Genomic DNA, 27,594 nt, shown 5'->3' with positions numbered 1-27,594 from the left:
ATAAGTTACTGTGTAACATCACAACAGCATGTTGTTATAGTGACATATATCAATCAAATAATGAGTTCAGAAATGTAATAGAATAATCTGCTACTTTGGGAGAACCAAGCTTACAACAAATTGATCTTGAAAGATTTATTTATTTATGTATTTGTGAATATGTGAACATAAATCTCTGGCTGCATCTACAATGCTGAAAATCTGACTTCTTCTGTTTCCACACCATGATAGGCAAAAACATTGCCAGAACACTGAGTTCAAGACTGCAAAGGACCCGTTGGCTTGGCAGAACCCCACTGGAAGGGTGAGATCAGTCCCACCAATCTTACCAGTACTTTGTTGTATAGTCTCTATTATCCCTGTCAAACAGAAAATTAGGATAAAGTTCTACCAGAAAAATATATCTATATATACATTATATAGATATAAAAAAAAAAAAAAAGAAAAGAATATAATTAAACGGTAAGTGGGATAAAAATCATTTGGAATGAGACTTGAAAACTTATCTTAGTGGCAAATTACATGTATTTTTATAGAAGGACAAGTTTGTATAATCAGATACATCCTATAGTGAATTCCCATGTTTGTAATAAGTACTAGAATACAAGGAGAAAAAAATATAATAATTACAGTAAGAACCTAAAAGCCTCTAGATCTATTTGAACATTTAAAATTTTTCAGAAGAAACAATGTGTTTAAGAAAGAAATATATAGTTTCCTTTTAAGGCTTCCTGGTTAATTGTGGTTATTTCATATTCCTAACTCGGAGGAAGAGAATTGTTGATTTCACCTTCTTTTTTCTTACATGGAAATAAAAGGTCAACAGCTATAAAACTAAGGGGAATGTATCAGAATCAAGCTATTTTTGTCTGTAATCATTTATTAAGGAAAAGATTTATCATACACCTTCCACAGATGTATGGTAGTAGAGAATAATTTTTTAACTAATCTAATTAAAGTCAATTTGGGGATAGTAGTACTTCTCTAATTGTTTCTGAGACATACGCATTAGCAACAGAGAGTGTTGTGTTGTCATAGCAACGGGCCTAGGGTAATGACTTCAGAAATAGAATTGAATTATGTCACAATGGCAATTTGGGAACAGCTGCCTCTGTGCAAGTTTAGTTAGGAGGGACAGAGAAGTGTGCTGGATGTGATGAAACCATGTGAGGATTTGTGGATCCCACCTTTAGGTGCATAGAGAGAGCCCATGCCCTTCTGTAAGTGTTTTAATGCTTGGCTGAGGAAAAAATGTGTTTTTATTGTGAATGTTTCATTTTCGTATTCTGTAGTTTCTGTAAAGTCTTTTCACAAGCATTAAGTTTGGTACTTTGCTCAATGATGTAGCTGCACAGAGTAACAGATCCAATGTATGGGTGAGGGCCTCTGCACGTTCTCTTTTTACTACACATGATCAACAAATAAGGGTAGATAAATAAGAGTGTGCTGTAGTCCTGCCATTGACCTCAAGTATTAAAGTATAAACAAGAGACTTAAAAGTACACCTGTCATATTAAAATTCAGGACAGCAATGTACTTCATCAAATGGACTGGCCTGTTGAGTAGAGTGTCTCAGGATGCAGTGTATGAAGATGCACTCCATCTGCTTTCAGATTAGCATTTACAATGAGCAAGCTGCCCGACCTTAACATTTTTCATTTCATTTTTCACCTGAGTTTTGCTGGTTCTCCATGATTCATTCTTGGTCTAGAAAAAAAAAAAAAAAAAAAAAGTGAACTCAGATCAAAATAAAAGGATTTCCTTTTCATTAATTACATGTTATTAACTTGACAAATTTTGTTATTGACTTAGAAGGCAAATATCTGGCCAGATTGCAACACTTATGCTCACAGCATGGCACAGCTCTTGTAAACGTGATTCAGGGTAGTTTATGGAAAACAAGACATCAGATGGTAAAGTTAATCTCCAAAACAGCTTTCTTTGCACTAATGTAGGAAAGGCAGGTAAGAGTAAAGGTAAGAGTCGAGATACTGTAAGAAGCAGAAACTGTGAAGGAAACTTCCTTCTGCTTCATATGGCTCCATATCTAGTTGTCAAGTATGAAGAGAGTAGTTCTAAGTTTCTTGGGGAGAGGAAAAAGAAGAGACTTGTAAATAGAAAAAAAAAGAAAAAAGTGGAATTAGATATTTCAGGAAATAATGCTAACTGGAAATATAGATTGGAAGAGTGTTTTAAACAAAGAAACTTTTTAAAACTAAAACCTAATAGTTTAATGAACCAAGAAATCAATAAATTTTGATTATGGAGTTGTGTCCAGTGTTATCTTGGAAGATATGATTTCCACGTAATATTTATCTGGTGCTTGAAGTTTTCATAATGCACTTCTATGTGTATTCCCTACTGTTCAATAAGGGCTGAGGTCATACTGCAGACAGCAGCATGTTCTCTCCCAAATACTTACCTGTCTGTTTTCACAACATGTCTAGGAACAGAATGTCTTTGAAACAACTGTGCCTATGACAAAGTTCATTCAGCCTGGTGGACAAGGTAAAAGCTATGGACAAGCAAAGGGGCGGGATGGATGGACATACAATATGATCACTTAAATCTTATTTCTCTAAGAAACCTTATTGAGTAAACAAAACAAAACAAAACAAATGAAACAAACAGCTAGCTTGCTGGAGACATTGTCTGGGAAACAGTGAAAACACTTCCAAACAAAAATATATCAAAGGACTAACATTTTGAGCTTAATTCAAAACAAACTCTTGTTTATGTTCATACCAGAAAGTATACCAGAGTTCAGTTTGAAGGGATGAGCAAGTAATTTTTCCTGGGTTGGTGGAAATCTGTCTTGAAGTCTGTGTTCTAACACTTCTACAGATACTTCTCTGTTCATCGGTCTGTCCTGCCAACTCTGGTGTGAGTGTGAAGTTGTGGCAAAAGGGATTTCCTATTCATAATTTGACCTGGTGGACAACAACTTTCCTAGTAAATTGCTGATGTTGCTGAGGAGGCAGCAGTATCAAAGCCCTTGTGGATGAAGATACAAGTTTTGGGAGGCTTTGGCATTTCTATACAGTGCTGCTCCCTGAATGAAGCAAAGCAAGCTAGAGGAAAACTGTATGTCCTGCTAATTTTTTTTTTTTTTTTTTTAGTTCTTCACTGTAAGAAAATCTAAATCTTTAAGCCATTTGTTTGAAAATACAGTTTTATGGAAATGATTACGGGTGTGTTCTTTAACCTTGTTTGGAACCTGTTTAACCTCGCTTCAGTTATAGGAGACCTATGCTCAAATTTATGCTTACCATGATAAAGCGGTATTCTTTTGGTATTCTTTTCTTTGATGATTGCAAGTGAGGTTGAAAAGAGTTTTCAGTATGATTCTTCTTTTCCGTAGCAGTATCCAAAACTCCATATTATAGCTGATCTTCACCTTTGATCTTAAAAGCTTCACAGGCCAAAAGTTTCACAGGCCAAACAGAGAACGCTGATGAATATTTCCAGTTACCACCTGTAAGTTTTGTGAAAGAATCAGGTGCATTTCTGTAGTGGTAGAAAGTTTAGTTGGAAACACTTCATATGTACGTCAAGTACAATTTATTTTTCTCAGTTAGAGCAGTCACATTGTTTAGACTACTGATAAGGTATTTGTATGTAGGCAGCTGCCAACTTGTACAGCTAATCAAATTAAGCCCTGACAAAAAAAAAAAAAAAAAAAAAAAAAAAAGTTATACAGAAACATGTAGTTTATTGAGTCCAATGGTCTCATTTCAAATATCATGGGTTTAAACAAGTTTGGGGTGACTCCAGGGCTGGGTTCCTGGCAGATCAGCCGTAAGGACAAGGATTCCACAAACTATGAAATATCCAAACTAGATTCATACAGTGGATCAAGAGCCAGGTCCTCTGTAACCACCCAGTGGAAATGACAGTAACATCAGTCTAATAGCTAGGATTATTTGAGAAATAGACAAGAACACTAATTACCCTAAATTCCTGCAAATGTAAAGCCCTACTTTTCAGCAAGTTCTGCATGTAGACTTTAACTCATTCCGTTCCCAGCCCTCCCTAATAATTACCATGCCTGAGAGAACCATCCACACAAAGTATTCATGCACGGATGTCCAACTGAGCCAGTGAACTAAGCTGGTTTCTGTAATAATCACTTCTTTAACATAGATTGTCTTTCCTTCGAACTGACTCACTAGTTCCTTATCCTTCCTCCCTTTGAGCACAAGCATACTAAGGATCATACAGTCCATCCTCATGACAGTTTACAAAGTGTGCTCTGTACGGAATTCAGAGCACTGAAATCCACTGAAATGCCACAGAACGGCATTTGTGAATTCTATCACAGATCTGAGCAAAACATCACGGCTAAGTTTTACAAACACAGGTATAGTCACAGAATAATTGTTGCTTATCCTTCCTCTATAAAACGGTAGCTTGTACAAGTGGTAAACTGTATTATTGTTGCTGATGACTCAGCTACACTGTCTGATGAAATATGAACACAAATTCAAAATTCATCAGCTGTCAGAGCTATCTGTTCTCAAAGGGCACTGTACAAATCTAGCCTCTAATAATAATGGGTCCAAGAGTACAAATCTAGAGAGCATATGCAGAACTGGAATTAGCATTCTAGAAGAAATATATTGTTCCTTCAAATTAAGATAATCTTATGATAAAAGAGGCCTAAGGGATCTCCAACTAAAATAATACAGTGAAATACAGTAAGGTTAAAAAGATAATAACCTTGCAAATAAGCCAATTCAAAATGTAGTGTACTAATTTGGTATGGATTACAGACTAAAATTTGGGTTATTCCTGTCCCCATGGAAGGAGGGTAAAGACCCTCAAGTCATTAGTTGGAGACATGAGTAAAATTCAGCTAACACCAATGCTGTCCAGCCTCTCCTGTCAAGTTTCAGCAATGACAATGTCCTCATAATGCCAAAAGCTATTCTTTTGGTACTTCAGTGGTCATACCTGCAGACTGAAAATCTCAGCAAACAAGACACTAGCAACGAGTCATAAAACAGGACACAAGCAACAAAACACAAAACCACAGGCACAAGGTTGTGGTTTTTTTTGTTTGTTTGTTTGTTTTAAATGTAAAACCAATTTAGTTTTTTAAAAAAATATTTATTTCTCAGACACAAGTGAGCTCAAATGAAAATATGCACCCATTGAAATATATTGGAGTTGGGGCATACTCCTAAGACAGTGAAAATAAGTCTTGTCTCATTTTTGTCTCATCTGTCTGCATCCACCTGTTGTCTCTCATCTTATTGTTATGCTTTTTATAGTAGAGACAGGTTTGCTTCATTATTGATCTGTATTTACTCAGCACCAAGCACAATGGGGTTCCAGTCAACAATCAAAATTTTGAGGCACTGTGGTTAGACAGATACATGTATAATAATACATGGAGAGGTATCATTTATGGAAATGAAGTGAGCTCATATTGCAAAAGAAAATTACATAATTGAAAAGTGCCAGGGAAGGATGGAATTTACAATTTGGTTAATGAGCTTAACAAATTAGCAACCTCGGCTCAGATTACATCCACAAAACATTCTAAGTGAAGGTGTAGCTAGAAGAATAGTGGAAACAAGGACTATGTTCTTCAATTTTTTTCAGTTACACTCTAAGATTAAAAAATGTGATCAGGTGTGGCAGAACTAAAAAGAGAAGAGATAGACATTAAAAAATTATGCTGCTAGCCTTTATGTCATAAGAACGTTGAAAATAATTGGAATCCTTCAAGAATAAAAAGGAAGTGAGAAAAAAAGAACATCCCGCCCTGCATATTTTCCGTAGGCCATGCAAAGGCTATATGATAATATGCTATCCAAGTAAATTATAAGATTATTTTCAATTATACTTTGGTAAAATTCATGCGAATTTGCATGGACTAGTATCTATTGTATCTAAAATACTAAATAAAATACTGGACAAACTAGGTATAGAGCTTTTCAACAGCAGCTTTTCAACCACTCCTTGTTATCCTTCCTCTTTCTTATATCCCCATTTCCACTAAGTGAAGAGCATACATACAGCAGGAAGACTATTTAGTGACTAAAGAAAGGAGACTTATTTAACTTTTTTTTTTTTGAGAGAGAGGGACATGAAATTTTTATTAATGTGTTAAAAGGATTAAATATGTGTTTAAAATCATAAGGTATTTAAAAACTGCGTGAATATAGAAGATAAAGTATATTGATATGATATCAGATCACCAGAATATTGAATATTAAAAGCTTTTGAAATTCCTTGCAAACATATTATTTTAATAAATAAATTAAGGAAGCATAGAATGAATAATCTTGAAGTACAACTAGATAGCTCAGGAGACTGGTTTGACTATATAGGGAATTCAGGATTAAGTCTCAGTGCAAAAATGATGTATCAGAAGGTGGAAGTGAGTATATGCTGTAGAGGAGAAATACAGAAATCTTGCCAAATCATGAGGGATGTTTTTAGGAATGCCGAAACCTAACTCATGTTGAATCTGACAAGGGAATTGGAGAGCAAGGAGAAGAGCTTCTACTGCTATATAATGCTAAAAGTAAGAAAAATTATAGGGCAGGTGATTCAATGACAGAGGATGCAGAGAAGGCTGGGTACTCAATACCTACTTTGCTTCAGCTTCACAGACATGGTCTCAGTTTTTTTGTGTCTAAAAACAAGGTTCCAGGAAGAAGGCAACTATCAGCACTGGAAGAAGAACAAGCCATGTATCTCTTAAGAAACCAAACCCCTCTCAAGTCCACAGAACTCACAAGAATGAATCGAAGGGTAGAGATAGCTGGCTGATTTCACTGCAAGGCTACTGTCTGTCAACTTCAAAAGGCCCTCAGATACTAGGAGAAAGGCAGATGTTGCATCCTTTTCCAAAAAGGTCAAGAAAAACAGTCCAGAAAGCTGCAAGCCAGTCAGTCCAAACTTAGTTCTAGGGAAAATCATGGAATGTGTCCTCTAGGAAGCCACTTCTGAACATGTGAAGCAGAAGGTGACCAGGAAGAGACAGCATGGATTCACAAAGGACTAAATATCTGCTTGATACCTACTTAGACCTAATTGATTGTCTCCTGTGAAGAAAAAAAAAAAAAAAAAACAGGCCTGTGGGTGAGAGTAGAACAGTAACTGTTGTGTATCTTGACTTTAGCAAAGTTTTTGACAGGGCTTTTTGTTGCTTCCTCAACATAATCCATGTATTTAAGTTGGCATGTTATGATCTAGATACCTGAACTACTAGATGGATGAAATACTGCTTAAATACTTGGGCACAAAGACAGCAGATAATGGTTCATATTCTACCTGGATCCAGGTAGCACAGAGTTTCTCAGGGATCTACCCTGGGACTCATTTAATGCTTTTATGAGTGATGTAGAGAAAGAGGCAGAAGGCCATTCTTCAATTTTTCAAATTATACTAATTTTAGGTGGACAGTAAAGGACAGGGCTGCCATTCAGACACATAGACAGGCTGGAGAAACAATCCTAGAACAAATTTATGAAATTCAACAAGGACAAATGCAAAGGCCTGCAATGGGGAAGGAATAAATCGTCTGCATTAATTCAGGCTGGATACTGAGTAAGGATAGATCTGCAGAAAATGGCTTGGGGGTGCTAACTGATAGTAGGCTATACATGAGTCAACATTGCACTGCTGCAGTGAAGAAGGCTTACAAGGTAAGAAAAAATAAATTCTACATGAACAAAATAATGCCTGATCAAGGAAGCTTCTTAGCAGTCTTTAGACCACACCTGGAATACTGTACCCAGTTTTGAACTTCCCAATATAAGAAGGGTGTTTACAAGAGAGTTTAGCTGGTGGCCCCAGGATGGTCAGGGCCTGAGCACTTACCCTGTGAGGAGAGTTTGAGGGACTTTGGCTTTTCAGCACGAAGAGCTAGCATGGGTGGGGTCTAACTGCAGCCTGTCAGTACTTTTGGGTAGCTTCCCAAAATGGAGCCAGGATCGTTACTTAGGTGGATAGTGAAATAAGGAAAGACAGTAGTGGTGAACTGAAATAAACTTCTGATTTGATATGAAGAAAAGAATGTTACCTATGAGAATAATTAAGCCTTGACACAGCTCATACAGAGAATCTGTTATTTTTCAGTATTTGGAGGTTTTCAAACCTGACAGGACAAAGTACAATGCAACCCAGTCTGTATTTACGATTGAACCTGCTCCAAGCAGATCAGACTAGAGACCTTCCAGACTGAATTATTCCATGACTTTTAAGAATATGGTGATACTGAAGACTGAGCTCTGCAGAAAATAAATAAATAAATAAATAAAATTAAAATTAAAATTAAATTAAATTAAATTAAATTAAATAAACCAATAAATATAAAAATTATTGTTCAATATTACATTCTTCTGTAATAAAATGTTCAAAGAGACAAAATTGGAGAAGCTGAAAGATGTTAGTACTGTGATAGATAATAACAAGTTTCTACGTGAAAGGCTTCAGGTTGAAAAGAAGAGTGAAAGAAATGTTCTGAGAGCACTCTAGATGTTCTGAAAGAGAAACATATAATGGAAGTAAATTATATGGAAATAGAAGATGAACTGAGAGGATCTAGGGTAATGTTGTGAAGAGCAAATGCTGTGTAAGTTGTAAAGACTACAGAAAGGAGAAAAATATAATTTTAGACTAAATAAGGCCTTAAGAGAACAAGACCATTGAAAGATTATGGTATTTTTCAATCATTACTGTGAAATATATAAATATATATATAAATAAATAAAAATGAAGGGAAGAGTGTTTTATCTTAAATTCGATTCTTCTGTTTGATAAGAATACTGAATTTAAAACACAAGACTAAAAAATATAATCAGTTAAGCCAGGAACTTAAAAAATCATTTGAAATTGAAAGGGTATAAGTGTAATACCAATTCTTCATGATGCTTTGGGACTATGCACCATGAAAAGCTGGCTCTGTCGTAAGCCTTGTGTCCTTTCCTCAAGCAGAAGTACTGGGCACTTGAAAATACTGAAGAATTAATTAATTTTCCAAAATCATCAATGCTTTAGTCCAAGTTGGATTCACATTAAGATACTTTTTCTTATGAAAATATGTGCGGTGAAGATTCCAACTCTAACAGTAGTCCTCCTACTGCTTCTAATCACAGTAGCGATTAAGAAAAATCTTAGCTGGGTGTAACAGTGAGTGCAAGGACTTAATATAAATTTTTGCAAAACCTAGTAAGGTTTTCTGATAGCACAAATAAGTGACCATAGATAGTGCACAAATATTTTTCAGCAGTAAATATCCAGCTTCCGATTTTTGTATCTGCTAATCATGAGAATGCCACATAATGCTTTCTTTGTCAGCTTTGTTTACATGCACTACCACACTGAGTATTTTATCCAGTCTTTATATACTCAGAGCCAGTCAGGAAGTGGTGTGGTTTTGTCCAGTTTGGTAGAAGAGTGATTAAAATCACAAACCTTATCAAAGCTGTAAAACTTATCTCCAGATCTTTCCATTTCCTGGGGCTGCTGCCTCCCACTCTTACCTTCTGCAGAAAACTGTCTCCCTCTAATTGCAGAACTAATAGTTAAAATTTGGAAACATATCCTTGAATACCAATTGAGTCCTTAGCTGCTCAAGCCACGGCTTAGCTGCTAAAGTCAGAGTCTGACTTTTTCATAAAAAGGGTGATAGAAAATCGGCATAATAAGATATAGAAAGGATATTTCCAGCTACATTTTAGTTCAAATGAAAACAAATACAGCAAAATGTTGCAGACAGTACAAAACAAAACAACAACAGCAGCAACAGCAACAACAACAACAACCACCTTAGGTAATTAGCAATGAGACAAGATATTCTGACCCTAGGAGCAGTTTACCAACTCAAATTCAGAATCAGCAGAATGTTGCCACCCAGTTATAAAATATTTTTGTTCTATTTATCCTCAAAATGTCACCATGCAGATTCTTTGGAAGGATGGAACAGGAAGAATATGAGTAATGTGTAAGAAACACAACCTATCTCCCGATCTCTTCCTATATACTATTTCTGAAAATGTCACTACCATGCTGAGTCTACTAATAGGATCATTAGCTCATCAAATCAGATTCAGAATCTAAAACTGAGAAATGAGACACGCTTACAAAATATCTCCGAAGAAATAGCTAATTAGGTGGAAGATGGCATGGTCTTGGCTCTGAAAAAGGTCAAACTAAAAGTAAGGCTTACAGGGTAGAATTTTAACAACCAAAACATAGTTTTGAAATACCAGGGAATAAGAATGCAAAGGACATTAGCATCCTATAGTCTCTTACATGTAAAGTGGTATGTGGAGAACCAGATATGAGACACAACTGAATTTCTGTCCCTTGCTCAGACAATCATATAGATCTCCAGGGATGCTGTTTCCCATGTTGGGGATATATGCCTGGCATACAACAAGCAACATCCGCTCCTACCAAGGCCCCTTCCCAAGTTTTACAACTTTGTGATGGCTATAGCTGCTGTCAAGTGGAATTAAGGATACAAACTGTATTCTTTTGTAAGAACTCTTTTTTGTATAAAAATTTAATTTTGTATTCAGTTCTTTTTCTATACAAATTTACTACTTATTAAAAAAGATAACATTAAAATAAATTAAGAAAATAAAATAAAATAAAATAAAATAAAATACATTAAAATAAAATAAAATAAAATAAAATAAAATAAAATAAAATAAAATAAAATAAAATAAAATATATTACATTACATTACATTACATTACATTACATTACATTAAAGGATAGTTTACATGGAAATAGATATTACACAGTGGGACTTAGAATGTGCATGATATATTCATAGTTATTATTCTAGGCTATAATTCCACTATCTACCTTAGTAAATTCATGTCTGTTTCCAGTCACAAATTATTTCAAATTTATGATGTACCAGTCTATATATATATCTATATAATACATTCAAAAGAATAATATAGCCAGTCATAGAAATTTTGAAATATTAGGTAGTGATGAATGAAATAAAATATTTCAAACATCATGAGTTATTTCAATACATATGAGGTGGTATAGGGCTGTCATAAGAGATTTGAGGAGGTCTATTTTTACTCATTATAAAATGGGAAGGTGGGAAGAGGAACACAGCATAAAGACGCACTAGTTTTTTTTTCTTTTTTTTTCCAGAGCAAAGATGCAAAAAGAGTACAGGTAGCACAGGATTTTATTCTGCTCCACAAAGCTGAGATGAGGATCTGGAGTGAACAGGATCGTTATGGTTCCTGAACTTGTCCATTTGTGGAGAATTCAGATGGAAAAAGACAAACAAAGATACAAAGAAAAGAAAGGTAGGTCACTAATACCAGTTTCCAAGGAGCATTCAAATATAGGTTAGAGATGTGTGAGAGGCTGAGGCCAAAGCTTGAAATAAAAAGTTCTTAACGGACTTCTCCAAAGTGACAAAATTTAAAGAAGATGTCTTTAAATAAAAATGTCTTCCATTCATCTCTTGGCTACTTAAGACTTGAGCTTATTATGGACTGAACAAGAATCCTGGAAGCTACGTTTACACAATAGAAGGGATGGACAAAGAAGTCCTTGAAGTGTTAACAAAGAAAAAAAAAAGTCAAAGCCCCATATGTTTGAGATTAATTTCCCCATAAGATAGTAAAGAAATAAAGTTTAATTTAAAATAAATAGGACTTGAAAACAGCTGTAGAGAGCCTAGTGCAACCTAACACATTTCCTCACTTACATGAAGAAATAAGAAGAGACAGGTACATTGTGTATATAAAAGCACCAGAAACTGCCAGAAATCTTCCAATTCAATCCCACACTGATGTTAGCAAAAAATGACAAACCCAAGTAGACAATATAACAACCAGTTTATGATTACACCTCTGTTAGAGCAGCTGGCCACATAGCCATTCGAGTTAGTAGAGAAGCTGGAGAATGTCCAGGATTGAGAGAGGTACAAGTACAATGCTCACATACTGTTACACAAGTGGAAAGCTGCAGGTAAATATTAAAAAAGAAAGAAAAGAAAAAAAGAAAAAAAAGACGAGTTGAGAGGAATAGGAGAAAGTAAGACTTGCAAACAAGGACTGACTTATTCACTTTGTCATCAGAGATAGTCATGAGGACTGTGGTAGGTCAGCTGAACTCTTAGAGCAAAGGGGAGATCTACATATATAACAATAGCATCTGTCTACATAAATGTGATTCAAGGTGATACGATACACCAGCAAAACAGCTTAATAATGTTGTTTTTACAACACTGGAAGATAATGTTGTAGGAGAAAAGAAAGAGAAATGGAAAGAGAAGTCATCATAATGCAAAGCATCAGTGGAGACTAAGAACTTTGAATATCCATAATATATTAAATATATATCTAGAACAGGTTGCCCAGAGAACATGTGGATGCCCCAGCCCTGGAAGTGTTCAAGGCCAGGCTGGATGGGGCTTTGAGCAATCAGGTCTAGTGGAAGGTGTCCCTGCCCATGGCAGAGGGTTGGAATTAAGTGATCCTGAAGGTCACTTACAATTCAAATCATTCTATAAATCTATAATATGGACAATTATGTCTGAATTATTTGCACAGAATTTATTTATACTCATTGGACAGGAAGAGTACTTACAGAGATGTAAGTCATCTCGTCCCAAACCAGACATTTCAAAATGGTCCTAATAGTACCCTTCAATATATATTCCTTTCCTGAAAAGGAGGCTTCAAATATGGACCTTCATAAACTGATATATACTGTATCGAAGTCTGAGGTGAAATTATTTAAGATTCCTACAACATATTCAGTTGACTAAACATGGCAGCCTGCTGCCATATGCAAATCTGACAATACAGTTAATAGAACCCTGACAGCATCTCAGTTTACCCCAAAGCAGACACATGGGGCTCGACTCAGTTGACCTCAGTCAAGAAAGTCCAGAAAGTCAAGAAAAGTCAAGAAAGTCCAAAGAAGGGCCATGAAGATGATGGAGTATCTCTCCTATCAGGAAAGGCTGAGAGACCTGGGGCTGATTAGCCTGGAGAAGAGGAGGCTCAGGGGGGAACTTACCAATCTTCTCTTGTCAATAAATACTTGAAGGGAGGGTGCAAAGAAGCTGAAACTAGCTCTTTTCAGTGATACGCAGTGACAGGACAAGACATAGCGGGCAGAAACTGAAACAGAATATTCCTCCTGAACATCAGGAAATAATTCTTTATTGTGTGGGTGCACAGAGTGGTTATGGAGTCTCCTTCCTTGGACATGTTCAGAAGCTCTAGGTGTCTCTGCTTGAGCAGGGTGGGGGGTTGGACCAGGTGACCTCCAGAGATCCCTTCTAACCTCAGCCATTCTGTGATTCTCTGAGTCAAAAAGAGGCTAAGAATAACAATTGCCTTTTCTAGGTCTACACTTAAACAATTAGCATCAAAGCAATAATAGGAGTTCATAAAACAACTTCAGGCGCCCATTGACTCTGACATAGATCACAGGAAAATCAGTCTCTCAGACATAACAAATGCTGACAGTTTGAAAAGTACACAGCATTGCCTTGTGACTTGAAGCCTAAAAAAAAAACAAAAACAAACATACAAACAAACAAAAAAACACTGTGATGATATGGAAGACAAACTTCCTTCTAAATGACTCCTTATCAGCTATCATGCCACTGTGTTAGAAATGCTGATGATGCAACATTACAGATTAAAATCATAGGTTTTGTAAACTGAAACATCTGGACTGTTTAGCCAGCACAGTGAATCCAGTGCCAAATCACAGTTAAAACATGCTGTAGGACTAGTATATGATAAAAGCCACAAGATCAACAGAGAGAATTGAGACCGCTGAAGACTCACTTGTTTGAAAGGTAGAACACAAACCTCCTTCTGCCAGTTATGTGTGTATCCAGATAGCCTCTATGAAAACAACAAATTATTATTATTCAGGGAATCCAATTTGCCTTGATCACCAATTAAGATGAAAAATATCGAATACATGACAGTAGTCTCATGCAGTCTGCAGTAGCTTCCAAGTGACCATAAACTTCATCTGCTCTAGATTGTACTATGTCTTGAAATCATAAGGGAAAATTACAAATAAATAAAAAATTGTACATTATGAAAATCTCTTAAATGATTTAATTTTATATCACCTCAACCCGACAGTACCCAGTAAAGTACATATTCACATTATCCGTTCAGTCACTGTAAAGTGAGACTCATCTTTCTTAACTTTGGGTGTCTGAAGGCTAGTTGTAAAATTAAAGTTAATTGTCTAGGTTATATCTCTGAGAGAGATAAAAATTTACAGTGGATCATTCATTCCATCTATTTTAACCTCCTATTTTAAGATGGGATGGGCTGAGTTCTGAAAGTATTTAACTCTCTTTGCTCACTATAAAGAGAAGTCTGATGACTTCCTTACTCTTAATGCCTAATTTATAGGTGGCCAGAAGCTGAATTTCATCCCCACACATATCTGTAAAAGAAGATTCAAAACCTGAATCTATTTAATGCATTTTCTTGTCATTATATGCACAGAGAGCAAGAACATTTTTCTTAAAAGGGCTGCTCTTGATCAAGCTGCCATATACCCCCAAAGCATTACATGGATGGCAGGAACACTTGCCAAGGAACTGGGGAACCTGAGCTTAGCCAGCCTTTCTTGGGATAGTGTTTAAACCATCAGCTGTTCTGGGCAATTACACCCTTCCCCTCACTTGTTAAATGAAGTCCAAAAGTACAAAATTCATGGGCCCTGAAGGGCCAGCCATTTCTGACTTTTTAATGGAAAATATTTCTAAAGTGAAAATGTACAGCACAGGGGTTGGACCAGAATGCTCTTTATTTCTCTACTTGATCTCACTAGTTGATGGGCCTTGTCCTTTTAAATATAATATAATATAAATATATTATATAAATATATATACTATATAAATATAAATATAATAATATAATATATAAATATAAACATAAATATATAATATATAAATATAAATATAATGTCCTTTTAAATAATAATAATAATAATAATAACAATAGACTGCTGCAGACATTCCAGTATAAGATTTAACTGAGCAGTGCTACTATCTCAGGAAATGTGTATATGTCTAAGACAATAATAAACAGCACACTCAAGTAGCAAACTACTCTTCAGGTAGGTAGAGTGCATAGGTGTTGCACCAGGCTTTTGGGAAACTTTCTGTTTGATGTAATATTTTCACACTGAAGAGAAAGAGAAAGGTAATCAGGTTTCTGTACTCTGAAGGTGTGAAATTAAGCTTGATAGCAATATGTGCATACTGCAGAAAGAAACAGGAGAAACATATCTCTTTAAGTGTAGAACACACTCAGTTTAACTTCATATATGTGAAGTACACCAGCAAAATGTAAAATAATTTGGCCAAGGTTCACCAGCTTTAAATCAAAATGCTTCAGTTAACTTGGGGGGAGGGGGAGGGGCAGATTGTAAAGAGCGGGCACGGAGACACACAGAAGGATGTCTAAGCCTACACAGCCTAGGAAAATATGACATGTATCAGGAGAAATATAGTAGCTTGAGATGCATATTCAAAGAACAAAGAGAACTTAAGAGAACTTTAAAAAAAGACAACCCAGTGAGTCTCAGTGCTTGCTGTTCTGGTAGCAGAGGATAGCATCAGCCCACTAATCTGAACTAATAAACACTGTTTAAGCCATATTCAGCATTCATCTGTGGCTCCTCAGTACTTATAAAACTTTGAAGTCATAAATTGGGCCCATCTATACATCTGGATTTTCATTGGAAAGAGATATAACTATGATAGAAGGTTTGTTGTAGGCAAAAAAGCAAGGAACAATAGCATAACTTTTGTCAGTGTAGTTGATATTGAAAGTTCACAAGAAATTTAAGTAGAAAGTTATAAGAATTATTCCTTCTTCTTCCCCCCCAGAAAAATAAAAAAAAAAAGGGAAGAAAGAAAAGAAGAGAAAAAAAAGAAAAAAGGAAACCTTTTTTATCTTGTGATGATTACAAGAGAGAACAGCAGAATCTTGAAGCTTGCGGGAAAAAAAAAGTGTTTAGAGAGAAGGGCAAGTACAAGCTTAACTGTATAGCTATAGAATTTGCTACAGAAACAGAATGCAAAACTTGGCTGGCCTTTCATCATTAAAAGTACCTGGAAAAGCATTTCCATTGTATAAAAATATTTTCTTAGCCTTTTAGCCTTTAACTAAAACATATTAGCTATGTCAAAATGCCATTGAAAGAGCTAGCCTTTTGAAGGTAAAAGACAACACCTTTAAAAGTAGTTTGGGTATGCTGTGAATCCTGTTAGAGAATATTCCTAAATCTGCAATCTAGTGTCAGCAAATAATAGCATTATAAAAAAGGAGGGCAAGAGTTTGGAATTCAATGTATTTTGGAAAAGAGGATAGCAGAACATGGCAGTGTTGAATATCTCAGATTATAGTGGGTTTATATTCAGGCAGGCTAATATCTTTTATTTTTGTTGAGTTATTTCTAATTATCACAGTAAGATTGTTACCAAAATATAGGAATTCTTAACAGGAGAAATACAGGATGACAATAATAGAAAGGAAGCACTTTATTACTCATTTCATGTTCACAAAGTCCTTGGCCTGGCAGAGCAAATGATCAGCAGATGTTAAAGAGATATCTTTGATAAAGTGACAAGGAACCAGTGTTCAAAAACGTCCTTCCATAATTCAATTCAAACTATCAGATTTACATATTCATTTAAATCTATATACAGTCATACAGTTCACAAAGTGCTGGGATATCTTATTCTATTTAAGGGATCTTAGAGCATCTTAAAACCTGTGGTGTGAAAACAGCCCAGACGGCACGTGTCGTCCTAAAACAAACACATTCCAAACCAGGAAATCAACATGTCAGAAGAATTTATCAACTAAATAAGTTAACAAAACCCAAATACATTTTTTTTCTAGTCCCTATTCCAGCCAAGTACAAATTTTCAATCTATCACAAACTCTTGGAAGAGCAAATGAAACAGTGCAAGAGTGCAGTCCCATGCAGTGGAACTCAATCATCTATAACTGAATGTTCCATCTATACTGGAAGGATTTGATTCCAAATCAACCAATACTTTCAAATAAGTACATTTGAGAAAATAGCCTGGGCCGGGAATCATTCTCATTTGGTATTTTGCATCCTTCAGAGGCTAAGAGAAATTAGTCAAAGTAATGTGCTGCAATTTTGCCATAAAGGCAAATCTTTGGCACTGTTTGGTAATTAAAAGAAACATAGCTTCAAGCCATTATTTTCTCTATTTTTATTCCCACTGTTTTCACCATTGCAAAAACATCAGTACTGGGAACAGTATCTATAGATATGATTTTTTATCAAAAGGCTGTTCAGCCTGTCAGGTCTAGATCATAGAAGAGCTCCTTGTTATAGAAGTTGGTTTTGAAAGTTTCCAAAGGATTCTGATGAGCAAAAAGATATGGCATGTCAGCTCTTCTTGACATCAACCCTCCAATTATTACAGAAAGAAAAAAAATCTGTTATGAAGCATATATATGCATAAAAAAGATTCATGGCTTGAATCTGATCAAACCCAGAGAAGGATTTAATAGCAGACTCTCTTAAAAATGTACTTAAGCAATTGTACAAGTAGCAAGAGGTTGAGCATATATATATCTGGGAAAATTCAAAGCTAGTCTTAAAATTGTGACATGGCTCCTCAGAGAGTTAACAACTCCATCTGTTCTGACGTTAGAAGATCCAAATGCGTAAGAGACAATAGTATAGTGTGTCTTATTATATGGCCTGGGAACATTTAATAAATCTTTTTACATATATTAAACTGCAAAGATAAAATGCCATCAAGTTGCCTTGATTTCCTAAGGCCCAAAAGAGCAAGTACATGGGTATTTGTGTATCATGGGAAAATATTCCTATGGGAATGCGAGCAGAATTTCCTCACAACATGAATATAAAGTTTACTGTTAAAACACTTTGTAAGTTTTAATTAATCTTCTTTAAGACAAATTAATGCACAAACTTCTGTTTGTAGGAAGAACTCCTTTTTTGATATCCGTACATTTCCCACCATTCATACTAATGCCAAGAGACTGAAAGAGAGAACAGAACACTAAAAAGTAAGTTCATGTGAGTACTGACTCTGAGAAAAAACTATATCTAAAACTAATGCTAGGTCATTGCAGATGAACTTAGGATAACGTGCAGGATAACTTAAGACAGTTTATTAAGAATAAAGGTCATTAAGCAAGGTAACAGATTTGTGAGGATGCTACATAAAGTGACACTAACACAAATCAACAGGGGAGAAAAAAAAAAAAAAAAGGATAAAGGACCAGAAGAACTTTTATCCTTGAAAATTTCCTCATTGCACTTTGTAAGGAAAATCCCAGTGCATCATACATTAATATTCAAGCTAAGCAAAAAAAAAAAAAAAAATCATTAGAAATTCATTGAAGGTCTTAGGCCATACTTGGCTGCAAGGAAATGCTTAGGTGACTTATGAGCCTTATAATGAGCAAATGAGAGAAAACTTTTTTTAATTGGGTTTGTTTTTCTACTTCTTCATATTAGAGCCACAAATTAAAATGATGCATCTCCAAATATTTTGAAAAGTCAACAAGCTGTCTGAGTATTCTGAGGTGAAGTGAGACATAGGAATAATATTTTCTATGTAATCAGAGATCTCCTTTGAAACGTGCTATAAATATGTTCCAAATTGTTTGGTAAATTGGTTCACTTTGGGAGGTAATCCATCAGTAACCCCTTCTTTCTTTTCCACATGGTCTTGTCTTTTACAGTGGGATAGGAAAAGGTGGTCTGTAAAACTAGGACAAAAATATATATAAATAAATGTCTATCATGATCTCCTTTACTTTTTTTTTCTTTTGCTTTAAATCCTCTCTCCTCTCCTTTTTAATCTCATTCAGAAAATATATAGTTCCCTATCTTCTTGAGAACAAGAGTGTATACAGAATGAAACCAATTTGATGGAATACAGTTTTGGACAGAAGAAAAGATTAATTGGTGTCCTAAAGAAGACTTCTGAAAGATGAATGGTCTTCGTACAGTAAAAGTCCATGGATAAAAAGAGTAACAGGGACAATTCCAGTCATAAAGATTTGTCTGTATTCTATTTGGATGCAGAAAAATTGGATGGTCAACAGAAGCAGATATCTTGGGCATAAATGCCAATAACACAGCCTTTGCCTGGTACTCTCTCACTCCACTGACTACTCCCTCCAAAAGCTCCAAAATAACGTCCAATTTACTTTGGCATTGGGGGAAGATGTTGGATTTGTTCTTAAAAGATATTGTAAGGTTTCATCTTCACCATTTTTCGAACCCAGTCCGACTACCCTGCCTTTGTGTAAGAATTTGAGTTGGCAAATTGAAATCTGCCTAACTATCCCAAAAGGAGAAAGCTAGTGGGGATTCATATCAGCTCCACTTGCTGTGGAATTTCCCTCTTCTCAAAGTCTGAATTCACCAACATGCTTGTTTCACAGCAAGCTTGATATGACTCAGTAGTGTGCTCTGACAGCCAAAAGGGCAAACCACATTTTGGGGTGCATTAAACAAACTATAGCCAATCAGTCAAAAGAGGTAATTCTCCCACTCTCTATTCAGTGTTGTTGAAGCTTCAGAAAATTTGTTTTAAAAAGTGGCAAAAATTAATTGTACTTCTAACAAGATGTTTGACAAAACATGAGAGTTCTGTCCTAAATGCACTTCATCCAGAAAAGATTCAATTAATAAGACATTAGGTAGGTGCAGTTAATTACCTGTCTTTCAGTATTGAAGGCAAACGTGAATTTGTTTTGAACGTGTATATATATGTGGGTGGGTGCATAGATATATCTATACATGTATATATGTATGTATATGAAGTATGTACTTTAAATGTTCCTTCCCTAAATTGTTCCTAGTCTCAGTCTTATTAATGTATTAAAATAAAAATAAACTTTAGACCATAGCATCCCCAGGTGAATTAACTATGAAGCTGGTTATGCACAATCTTTAATTCAAAATATCTGTGCTTCAGGGAAGCTGAGATTTAAATGGATGATAAAATATTTTCAATAATATAAAAATGACACTAAAAACTTGGAAAGACCTTGTGCAACTAAAAGAGTTAAATATTACCTGATTACAGGGAAAGGGAAAACAAGCTGAATTCTATTTAGAGTTTTATGTGGGTGGTAGGAGTCCTGTGCTGTTCCTATTTGTTGAAACAACATATTTACATCACTATATAATTAGTATTCTCCCTTGGGATACTGATTTGGTTATTTGGATCAACCAAGCAAACCCTTTACAAAATGAAAGAGATTCTTTCTCCACTGTAAGTATCAGGGAATATACTCTGTAAGCAAATACTTTTGATCTTTAACTCTGCAAGCTTTTGAGCTAATCTAGAAGAATTTACTCATCTAAGTAGCTTTCAGGAAGAGCTAACTTTCTGAAAGATGCTACTTTTGTTCTCTTGTAAGGAAATATAATTCCTGGAAAATTACATGATTTGAAAAAAAAAATAAATAAAGATCTACAGTATATACATAATTTTATTTCTGTTTAACAGCAAAATGAAATTTGTAGCTATGAAATCAACTTTTGAGGATTTTTAAACCCTTGCTTTTGATATTATATGAAAACAATTTCTGCGTAGAATATCTTCAGGAATCAATATGCTCTTTAAATTTTTGCTTTGCTTTAAACCTCAGGTGACAAATATAGTTGGTTGTCTGACTACAAAGTAATGTCAAGACTTACATATTTTATGGTATTTGTTTGAACCAAAATGTAGAAGAATTAGGGGAAAAAAAAAAAAAAAGCTGCAATTTCAGCCATAAAATTCAGTTGGTCTTGGTTCTTGAGAAAATAATTATCATGCACTTGAAGGCAAGTAATAGTATAAAAATGAAGAATGGAAGGCCCTGGTTAAGGACAATCTTTAGGCTGCTTCTAGGTCAACAGTTTATTTGGTTATTCCACAGCCTCATCTCCATTTCCTTAGAATTTGTGAAGTTTGGTAGTACACTTAGTGTTTTTCATCCACTCTGTATAAAATTATAAGAATTTTCAGTCTGTAAAAACAGAAATGATAAATAGACCCTCATCTGGGTCTTCGGAATGCACATAAGATCACCCAGACTGGATAAGTACAGATGCTGTAGAGTAGATGCATATAGATGCAGTATACATGGTGGTACAGATGTTCTAGCATAGATGTGACACACTTTGACAACATCTTTTCTCTGACAGCAACTTATGTATTGGCTCTTCACATCAAGCCAGAGCAGTTTCTTTGCCTCCAGAACCTGCAGACTGAGCTCTCGTGTGTATCTGTGGTGGATAGAGGGTAATGTTTGTAACACACACTGATGCTGTATTCACTATAACTTTTAGAAAAAAGAGCAAGAAGCTAACCTGCATATCAGTTTCTTAGGTTACTCTCTCTCTCTCTCTCTCTATATATATATATATATATATATGTATATAGATTTATTACTTTTTTTTTAAAGATATCTTTTGTTCACTAACATGAATCCTCTGACTGTTACTAATGTGTGGGACATACCTTGACACCATAATGGTGTATAAATACTTTTCATCTCATCCTTGCTATTGTTACTGTATTTTAAAAATAATTGTGCATATAATTATCTGCTTTTACTCTTTTTTAAAATATATATTTATTCTATTATAAAATCCTATAAAAATGAGTGAACTCAAAAGGAAAGAGAAACCAATTTTAATTACATTTCTAAATTAGATATCTAATCCTGATAGATTCACTCCCTTTCAAATATAACACTCAACAAATGAAACAGTAAAAATTCAAATAATATTTCTTTTATAACAAGATTTCATTGTACAATAGTTCTTTGCCTAACCCTGCAATAACCCCATAGGCATTGCAATTGCTTACTTGTTCTTCTCCTTTACGTGTTTTTAATGTTTACTTTTCTAACCAATCCTTAATGTTACAACATTGAATTTATTTACCTCATTAAATATCAAGACAATAAGGCATTTGCTTCATATGACAGTACTTTGATGCTTTACAGGGCTAATGTCCAAAGTTCTCAAAGCACTTTTCATCAGTGATTTATATATTTCTCAATCTTTCCATCTTCATTTAGAACTATTAACTTAATTTATATACTAGGTGAACAAGAACACTAAAACCAGCTGAAGCCATATCAGACATAGTAAGGACATGCTTATGTTAGGAAGTAATTCAGAGTGATTCAATGGTGTACTTTAGGAAGATTTACTCTGGTCCTCTGGACTAAGCATCCCCAATGGATATTTCAAAGCTCTCTGAATGATCTGTCATTATTTCTTACACTGTAGTCTCCATTAGGAAAGGGTAAATATCCATTGCCCATGTGGAAAGGAACTACTGATTTAGTTATTTCTAACAGAAATCTCTTTATTGTGTTATATTTACTGTGCTTCTGCTTCTAAGAAAAACTGTAGTGTAGGTGGGGACATAGCAAGAAGACATGTCCAAGCCAGGGTGGAATTGAAAGTCACTTGTCTGAGCCACAGAAATAAGTCAGTGATTCCCAGTTTGAGACTGTTGATTGAATAGCAACACAGCAATTGGAATGGCTATGATTACTGATTATGATTCCCATGAATCAGCCAGCGATAGAAGCTACTAAAACAACTGAGGTGATTTGAAGTTACAGTTTTCCCCCTTCTGTATTTAAATTTGTGAAAGAAAGGAGAAGAGAGGAGAAGAGAGAAGAAGTAGAGAGAAGAAGTAGAGAGGAGAGGAGAGGAGAGGAGAGGAGAGGAGAGGAGAGGAGAGGAGAGGAGAGGAGAGGAGAGGAGAGGAGAGGAGAGGAGAGGAGAGGAGAGGAGAGGAGAGGAGAGGAGAGGAGAGGAGAGGAGAGGAGAGGAGAGGAGAGGAGAGGAGAGGAGGGGAGGGGAGGGGAGGGGAGGGGAGGGGAGGGGAGGGGAGGGGAGGGGAGGGGAGGGGAGGGGAGGGGAGGGGAGGGGAGGGGAGGGGAGGGGAGGGGAGGGGAGGGGAGGGGAGGGGAGGGGAGGGGAGGGGAGGGGAGGGGAGGGGAGGGGAGGGGAGGGGGGAGGGGAGGGGAGGGGGGAGGGGAGGGGAGGGGAGGGGAGGGGGGAGGGGAGGGGAGGGGAGGGGAGTGTAGTGTAGGGGAGTGTAGGGGATTGTAGGGGAGGAGAGAGGAGAGGAGACGAGACGAGAGAGAAGAGGAGAAAAAAGAAAAGAAAAAAGAAAAAAAAGAAAAGAAAAGAAAAGAAAAGAAAAGAAAAGAAAAGAAAAGAAAAGAAAAGAAAAGAAAAGAAAAGAAAAGAAAAGAAAAGAAAAGAAAAGAAAAGAAAAGAAAAGAAAAGAAAAGAAAAGAAAAGAAAAGAAAAGAAAAGAAAAGAAAAGAAAAGAAAAGAAAAGAAAAGAAAAGAAAAGAAAAGAAAAGAAAAGAAAAGAAAAGAAAAGAAAAGAAAGAAAAGAAAAAAGAGAAAAGAAAAAGAAGAAAAGAACCTCTTCTACAATAAAGTGCATATTTGAATGAATTATCTACTCTTGCTTCTTCTCTCCCTAATCTTTATTTACTACCTGTCTGTACTAGACTCCAAGTCCTTTAGATAGGAGTCCTTCCTGAAAGCAAAGCACTTAACACATTCTGTGTGCTACCATAAATAAAATGACAAAATAGATGACATTTTGGATCTGGAGCCAAATATATATGTTGCCATTCATTCCACAACCCGATTTATCACTGCAATCTTTGTATTACACAGTGTCATTGATGGTTTGGCATGCACAGAGGTGGCTGAGTATTTTCAGAAATAACTTTCATTAATAACTGAATCAAGACTTTTGCTGTAATGCAAAAGGTCAGATGATTGATTAACATATGGATGGCAGCTGAGCAGGGGAAACATTTTCAAAACTTTCAAATATTTTCTTTATAAATAATTACAACTCCTTCTTTTCTGCTCTCCAGTTATGAAAGTTTCTGTCACCTACTTAGTAAGCAAAAGCAGTAAAATGGGATTTAGAGGATCCAGCTATAGCATAAATGCCAGTTAGAGGAAGCAATCAATTTATAGTTAGTCTAGTGCTTGAAGATAGTTTATCCGACTTTCCAATGAGCATATACTAGTGCAAAGCAACCAATTTATCTGACTCTCCAATGAAAGAAAAGGAAGTGCAAAGCAGCAAATGTTTGACAGAGGGAAAAAGAGATGCATCTCAACTGTATGGGGGGAAGAATGCAGTCAGCTCTTAACATATTATTTGCCATCTAATTTGTTTCTCAAAGATGTAACATTTATTTAACACAGTAGCATTTTACTACATGTGGTGCTAATGGAGGTTAAATAAAAGACACAAGGGCAGCAAAATCCCTCACTTCTCACACAAGGACAAAACTGTTATGTGAGAGAAATGCAGATTAATTTCTCAAATCTCACAGCACTTTTTGACACCACTGGCTACAGGTTACCTCTTAAGTATTTGAAGATTTCGGTAGGGCTGACTGATTTAGATTTGGATAGGTTTAAATCACACTTGTCAATGTGCTATTAATTTTTAACCACAGTCATTTTTTCCCTAGACCTGTTAATATGCTAGGCAGTCCCAGGAAGCATAAAACTTTGACCCGTGCTCTCCAGCATTTGCATTCTGCACTTTCTGTAGGTTCTTTATTCTGTAATCAGAATTCTAACAATCCCCTCAACAGCATACAGATACAAAATCCACAGACCCAGATAAAACAGCCTCCCATCTGGTTATATGATTGTCAGACATGCATTCTTTTATATTAACTTTTATTTTCTTACTCAGTTCAGATGAAACATAAATAACTTCTAACTGCTAAACTCTACAGACAGCTCTGGTGTTGCTGTGTGATGGAATGATTTCTCCTTACAACCCACCAATTATTTCCATGTCTTTTCTGGACCTTGAGATCTCCTTTGGGAGCTACATTACTCAGAGAAATACAAGAAGGCTGAGATCACCATTGCCTCAACACAATGCAAAGTTTAAGGCCTTTATGACAGCCAGTTTGCAAATGAATGCAGCCCCATCTTCTCAGCATTCTAAGACAGATGACTACACAACACTGAACTGTCTCAAGTTTTCAAACTGAGACAACATTGTAGAAATAATAGAAAAATTTCGTTACAATTGGTCTAGCATGGAATTTATTCTTAAAAAGTTTGGTAGAATATACTTGTAGACTTCAAAACTAGTACATCATCATTTGAAAACTCTTTCATCTACGTGATATTCTCCAGAAATACCAAACTTTTAGTCCTGGTAGTTATAACTAATCAGTCATGTTAGCTAATCAAATTAGCTGATCAGTCACTTGAAGTCTGTTGATGACATCTGTTCTGGGCTCTACAGAGTTGGTCAGCTACAGAGCTCACTCTAACATCCCTGTTGGAAGGAGAATGCTTTATTACCTGAGAGGACTACTGTGCATGGCTGTCCTGTGTCTCCATTAGTCAGACTCACAGGAAAGTAAACCAAATGATGATGAAAAAGGTTTAACTCTGGACGTATCATAGTATGTATTGAAATAAGACCTGTAAGAACAAACTGCATTCTCAAGTGAGTCCTTTCCCATTCATTTTCTTCGTCACTGGGAGACTCTTACAGAAAATTCAGGCAAACAATTTCTCTGCATGGAAACCTCATTTCATCTGTAGAACTAAGCATTTATCCTGGGATATTCAGTTTTTTGACATGGTATAAGCCTTCCTGCTCTCACTTCCCTCGGTTTTTCTTTTCTTCCTAAAGTTCATTTCTCTGGCAAAGCAATGCAATCTGAGAATTAAGACACCTGTGGAAAACTTAAGAAAATTCCTGGTCAATAACTTTCTTCAGATAGCATCAATGATATCACAACAACCCAGACTTATTTAACTTTTTCTTTAAAATATCTAACACAGATTCTGTATCATGCAGACCAATCCCCAGCTTGATCATCTAAACTGAATTTGTTGTATATTAAACAGATTTTTTTCCTCTCCTTGGCCTTTGGAAAACAAGCAGTTATTCTCCTTATAAAAATGTTTATTTTGTTTTTTTTTTTATTGTTTGTTTGTTTTTTGTTTTGTTTTGTTTTGTTTTTTAATCGAAACACTGCCAATCCATTTATCTTCTCTTTTCCAGACTAAACAAAGTGCAATTTGTGATATCCTCCACCCTGTACAGGCATCTTGTGAATAAAAAATATAGGAACTGGAATCAAAAGCGATTGTTTCCCTTAGCTTATGTGATTTCTTTTCCATTTGCTGTCATTACCTCTTTTGTTCTTTCTCTTTTTCTGTGACATTTATTCTTTTTCTGCATCCCTATCCAAATCAGGCTTGAATCTTTCACTATAGCTGGTATCTCACAGGTCTAAGACAAAATATCCCTCCCCGCCCCCCCCCAAAAAAAAAGAAAAAAAGAAAAAAAAGAAACAATGTAAGATTTTCCTTATTGCTTCTGTAAGCACCAAACACATCCAAATAATTATTTAAGTAATAATGACTATTTTTAGTACAAGTCATTACTTCCCCCTTGAAAATTCACTCTTAAATATTAGGTACCACTATTATAAGATTCCATCTTAATATCTTTACTAATATCTAATATCTAAATTAAATATTTTACCACCTAAATCTGTATTATTCATCATTGAAATTTTTATCATTTCAAAAATTTCAGTCAAACTTTGATTTTTCTGTCACAAATCTTTTTGTTAAAATTAGAGCATCTTGCTTTTCTATGTTTCAACTGTTGCCTTATTTCTTCAGACTGGAAACTCTTTGGTAAAAGAACTGTCCCTTTCTATGTTTGCAAGGTACCTGGCAGAATGAGGTGTCAATCCCACCTAGGGTTCTCCTGTTATTGTGTTGCCAGGGAAAATATTTAGCTCTAAAATATCCAAGAAAAATATTTCTCTTACTACAGGCAGTAATAGCTGTTTTGAGATTGGGTGTGGAGGTGGGAACAACCTAAAAATCCAACAGAAAGTAAAAGTAACTGTTGCTACTATATTCTGTCTTTTATCTCAGTGGTCAAAAAATCAAAAGATTTAATGTGATAGAAGACAATAGTTTGGGGAAATAGCAAATGCATGTGAAATACAGCTTGAAAGCTCTCCTGTGAGAGACTAGAGAGGACACAAAGCTCTTTAAGTGTGTGGGGGGAGCGCTTTCTGTGCCATTAGTGTTTGATTAGATAGTATAACAGATAATGTAAGAGAAAATTAGACTCTGACAAGAAGCAATTGAACCTTGAGTTTTGACAGTCATATGTTGTGCACCTTATCACTTTTATCCTTAGGGCCTCTTAGATGACACATAAGGACTTTGTTCCAGTGGATAATTATTATAAGTGCATAGTGAAATGTTATGCCTTTTTTCCAAAGATGCATTGGTTAGCCCCAAGTGCCACTGCAGTGGAAAGCAGAGTATGGCTTGATTTTGCATGCTTTATGAAACAGCAACTGTGGTCTTTCTGGGCCTTTGAATAATACAAAGGTCACGAAATCAAGAGTGCAAAAGGTAGAAAAGCCTTCAAGTCTTGACCTGTTTGATTGGTAGACAGTTTTAAAATTCCTAGAACATATTAGAAAGTAAAGCTACTGGGTTAGT

The 27,594-nt window shown here is 35.6% G+C and overlaps 1 long non-coding RNA gene across 1 annotated transcript; it reads right to left on the bottom strand.

Moving 5' to 3' along the window:
• Nucleotides 1-811: 811 nt before the first annotated feature.
• LOC308192485 lies at nt 812-26,560 on the bottom strand. The gene is made up of 3 exons (XR_013948836.1): nt 25,411-26,560; nt 3,270-3,412; nt 812-1,707 (listed from the first exon to the last, which is right to left on the bottom strand). It is a non-coding gene; the product is annotated as an uncharacterized lncRNA (long non-coding RNA).
• Between the last annotated feature and the right edge of the window lie 1,034 nt (nt 26,561-27,594).

Source organism: Anser brachyrhynchus, assembly GCF_964034855.1.
Source record: "Anser brachyrhynchus genome assembly, chromosome: 3".
Lineage (NCBI taxonomy): Eukaryota > Metazoa > Chordata > Aves > Anseriformes > Anatidae > Anser > Anser brachyrhynchus.
The sequence above is the reverse complement of the archived record's forward strand: the minus strand, read 5'-3'. Positions and strand labels throughout refer to the sequence as shown.